Below are 5,203 nucleotides of genomic sequence, written 5' to 3'. Positions count from 1 at the left end.
GGCCTGGTCGCCCCACGCAGCCTGCTTGTTCAGTCGTTTGGTTGTCCCTCACTAACCCCCCTGCCGGCCTGGTTGTAGGCAGCCATCTTGTGAGTGCATGAGGGTTAATTTGCATATCACCTCTTTATTATATAGGATAGGATTTGTAAATTCAGATAGCATTAACTAGTGCATGTGTACGTGTCCATCTCTATTTACTTTTTGGGGGAGGACCTTTCAAATGACTTTTTCCTACTTTCTACAAAGAATTTGTATTACAGTCAATTATTTTTTATTTCAAAGTTGATGTGTTTGTGGCTAGAAAAGCCATGCTTGATTGACAGAAAAAAAAATGGATATTCATGGTAGTTTTAGTTTTCTTAATGCAAACTGAACTGTATACAATAAGGCTCTTTTTCCCTTCGATCAGATGCATAACTGTTTATATGTGAGCAATATGTAAATGGCATATTGCATATATTATAGTTTAATTATAATTAAGAAAAAGTTTCAGTTCATATTTAGTTCTAAGCCTATCTAATGTTTATGAAGACCATTCCCCCTGTAAATTATATATTACTACATAATATGTATGAACATGAGTCATTTCAAAATAAAACATTGTCAACAATACAATTTTAAATTTTTAAAATTTATCTTTATTGTTGACAGTATTACAGATGTTCACCTTCCTCCCCCATTAACCCCCTCCACCCTGCTCCCACCCCTCCCCAGGTTTTCCCTGCACTATTATCTATCCATGGGCTATGCTTATATGCATATAAATTCATTGGTTAATCTCTTCCCAAATTATCTTAAATTTGACAATTTCAGTATTGATGCAAATATTTCTTTGGTAGATTTTCTGCAGGAGAAAATTAAAAAACACCTTGATAGTAAAAAACAAACAAACATAACCCATTGGTAAATAAAGAATTTATTTCCTTATTAAATATTGAATTATACTAATCATTTTTTATTGAGATATAATTGCATTTAACATTTGGTAAATTTAAGGTTTATAGCATATTGATTTGATACATTTACATTGCCATTGTCGCATTAGTTAACCTCTCTATCACATCACATAATTATTATTTATTCTAGTGATAGGAACAATTAAGATCTAGTCTCCTAGCAAGTTTAATGTTTATAATAGTTTTGTTTATATTCACTGTATATTAGATCTCTAGGTTGTCTTATTTATATACTAGTTGCAAGTATGTGCCTTTAACAACATATCTTCCATTCCCCACTCTTCATCTGCTAGTAACCACCATTGCACTCTGTTTTTCTTTGAGCTTTCTTTGTTGTTGTTTTTTTAGATTCCACATATAAGAGATATCTTACATTATTTGTCCTTCTATGTCTGACTAATCCCAGAGCAATTGGGTATGTTGTTTTGTGTTCTCTTACCCATTATTTTTCCTCATTATATTTCATTTTGGTAATTTTTTGTGACTTGCCAGAATTACCTCTTTCCTCACTTCTGTTGAGTCTGTTTTTGAGTCTGTTGCAGGTATTCTTCATCTCTTAATAGGATTTTCATTTGCACCATTTCTGTTTGATTCTTGTAATTTTTATCTTTGCTATTTTCACCTGAATTTACCTATTGGCTGTCTTTCCCTTTAGATCCTTTATCATGTAATCATAGTGATTTTATGCTCCCTGTTTAATGACTTCAGCATTTGTTTCTTGTCTGAATTTGGTTTCATTGATTGCTTTCTCTTGTCAGTGAGTTGTTTTCCTTACTTATTTGTTTGCCTTTTAATTTTTATGTGCTTTGTAATGTTTCTTGTCATTCTGTATTGTGATAATAGTGTTGATGTCTGGGAATGGAATTGCCTTTCAGATAAATCTTTAGTTTGAAAGAATGTTCGTGGTATTTTAAAGAGGCACTATATGTAAGTTTCCTATAATGTAAGAGAAGCTTTCATAAGCTCTGTGGAGTTAAAAGTATCCACATTTATTTACTATTTTACTGTTTTCTTATTATTGTTTTTTGTAATTAATTTTGGGGGGAGCTTACTCTGTGTGATGCATGTTTCATATATATATATTTTTTTTTTCTTAATCTTCATCCCAGGATATGTTCTTTTTTTAAAATTGATCTTAGAGAGCGAGAGGAAGGAGAGTGTGGGAGGGAGGGAGGGAGGGAGAGGGGAAGAGAGAGGGAGAGAGAGAGAGGGAGAGAGAGACTGATGATATGAGAGAGACCTCGATTGGCTGCCTCCCAAATGCACCCTGGCCAGGGATTGAACCTGCAACCTGGGTGCCCTGAATGGGAATCAAATCCACAACCAATTGAGCCATACTGGCCAGGGCTGATTTGTATTTTTTAAAACAGACTTTTAGGTTATGAATTTATTCCCATTTTACACATGTGAAAACTTAAGTAAAATTACTTACATAAAAATAAACACCTGTCAAATGACATAACTGGGACCTGATTCTCCAAGTCTATCAATTTCATATCTGGTGTTCTTAACTATTACCTTGTTTCAATGCATTATTTACTTAACGGGGAAAAATGGGTGTCAGTTATATTGAAGGTCATCCTTTGATAAGTTCTTTGGAGGGATGACACCATCAATATGACGTGATCTGCATTTAACATACTAATATTCTAAGAATGGATTTCAATGAGTATTACTTTTCATTAAGCAATTGGAAAGGTAGAAATACATAGTAATAGGTATTACTTATTAATGATACCTGGTTGATGTATTTTACAGGAATCTGGTGACTGTGAAGGACTCATTTACCATTGTAAATGATCCAACTGTCCTTAGGTTACAATCATCATTGGCTTGGTTCCCAGAATACTACTTATGTAGAGCTCATGAGTGAGTCTTCTGCACTATACAGCAGGTCCTCAAATAATGTTTGTTCTATGTCTTTCGTTATAACGTTGACAAGATGCCATAGTGTTGCCAGTGGAAATGGGATACTTCCACGGAGTTGTGAGAAAAGCATTTTGGAGACTTAGGCATAGGAGGATGTGAATAGTGGCAGTATTTATTGGAGTGGAAACCTATGACTGCCTCCAGGGTCCCGATGTCCAATCCAAGACCAGGTGGCTGAGTTCCATCTCGCTGTGGAAGTCTGTGGTCTGGTCAGCACAAGTACACAACCCAGCAAGAGGGTCAGGATCCAGAACTGTACTGCCATCACCTTGGCTCTGGTAGTCCAACATAGACTCTGCTCCTGGCTGCCCTCTGGCCTGATCAGCACTGTGCTTCACTCCTGTGGCTGCAATGGGAAGAGAGAAGGTGTGAAGGAACCAGCCCCTGGCATTTGTTAATAAGCTTTGATCATATTACTTTGGGCTTGTGAAGGGATAAGCTTTCTTTCAAACTAACCAGTCTTCTTTCTAATTCTTTGTGACTTATACTGGGTTCTCCCCCTACTCCAGTGATGGCGAACCTATGACACGCGTGTCAGAGGTGACACGCGAACTCATTTTTTGGGTTGATTTTTCTTTGTTAAATGGCACTTAAATATATAAAATAAATATCAAAAATATAAGTCTTCGTTTTACTATGGTTGCAAATGTCAAAAAATTTCTATATGTGACACGGCACCAGAGTTAAGTTAGGGTTTTTCAAAATGCTGACACGCCGAGCTCAAAAGGTTCGCCATCACTGCCCTATGCAATCCCTTTCTTTGGTCTTTGAGTTTCTGTACCCTTAACCTATCCAGTCCTTTTCTCAGATTTTCCCAGGCTGTTATGTCCCATTTTGGCTCCAACTGCAGTGGTCTAATAGTTTTGCTTCGTCATCTGATTTCTACTGCACATGCCTCAGCATAAAAATCTCTTTTACTTATTCTCTTTCCCCAACCCCCACCTTCGTATTGTATGGTTGTTCCCTGGAAAGTTGGCCCTTCCTACTTGGGGCAGGGAGGGATGTTAATCCCCTTGGCAGGGCAATGCAGTTATCCCCTGGAAGTTGAACCATGCAGACTTAAATCAGGCTATCTGCATTAAATGAAGACTTACTGTACAAAGATAAAATTGGATTGTGAAGCACAGTATGGGATAGCATTAAATACATGGAGGTGATAATGGATACAATAAAGAAATTGAAGCACAGTAACAAGATAAGGAAGACCAAAGAACAAAGAATATCTTCCCCAAGTATTAGCACCTTTATTCATAATTGTCCCAAACTTGAAGCAACCAAGATGTCCTTCAGTAGGTGAATAAAGTGTGGTACATTTCTACAATGGGATACTATCCTATATAATAAAAGCCTAATATGCTAAGTGTCTGGTTGTCCTGTCATCCGTTCAACCAATCAAAGCATAATATACTAATGATATGCTAAGGCTGCTCAACCACTCACTATGATGTGCACTGACCACCAGGGGGCAGACGCTCCAACTGGTAGGTTAACTTGCTGCTGGAGTCCAGCCTATTGGGATGGAGCAAGATGGGCCGGACATGCACTGGAGCTCTCCTGTGGTCCCTCCCCGGCCCCAATTGCGCACCAGTGGGGTCCCTTGGCCTGGCCTGCGCTCTCTCGCAATCCGGGACTACTCGGGATGTCAGAGAGCAGGTTTTGGCCCGATCCCGCAGGCCAGGCTGAGGGACCCCACTAGTGCACGAATCCATGCACTGGGCCTCTAATTTAGCAATAAAAAGAATGAGCCATAAATTCATAAAAACACATAAGTGAACCTTAAATGCATATTGCTAAGTGTGAGAAGCCAGTCCAGACAAAAGTTACTTTTTTATTCCACCTATATGACATTCTGGGAAAAGCAAAGCTATAAAAACAGTAAACAGATCAATTATGGTTCAAGGAGTTGAGGGGAAGAGAAGAGGGATAAATAGGTGGAGCACACAGACTTTTTGAGAGCAGAAAAACTAATCTAGATGATACTGTAATAGTGGTCACCCAGCATGTATTTATTTATCAAAAGCCATAGAACTTTACAACTCAAGAGTGAACCCTACTGTAATCTGTGGACTTTAGTTAATAATGATGTATCAGTTTTAACAAATGTCCCACACTAAAACAAGATGCTAATAATAATAGAAACTATATGGGATGGAGAGAGGTTGGGTAAACAGGGAGTACATATATGGGAATACTGTACTTTGGGTGCAGTTTTTCTATAAACCTAAAATTTGCTTAAAAAAATAAACACCTCGCCGAAACTGGTTTGGCTCAGTGGATAGAGCATCGGCCTGCGGACTGAAAGGTCCTAGGTTCGATTC

General features: G+C 37.9%; 1 protein-coding gene across 1 annotated transcript in view; it reads left to right on the top strand.

The window, feature by feature from the left end:
• MANEA (mannosidase, endo-alpha) overlaps positions 1 to 5,203 on the top strand; it is a 33,538-nt gene that overhangs the window by 3,370 nt on the left and 24,965 nt on the right. The gene's annotated exons all lie outside the window — the stretch shown is intronic.

This window comes from Myotis brandtii, unplaced genomic scaffold, assembly GCF_000412655.1.
Source record: "Myotis brandtii unplaced genomic scaffold, ASM41265v1 scaffold343, whole genome shotgun sequence".
Taxonomy (NCBI): Eukaryota; Metazoa; Chordata; class Mammalia; order Chiroptera; family Vespertilionidae; genus Myotis; species Myotis brandtii.
This window is presented reverse-complemented; position numbering and strand designations above follow the sequence as displayed.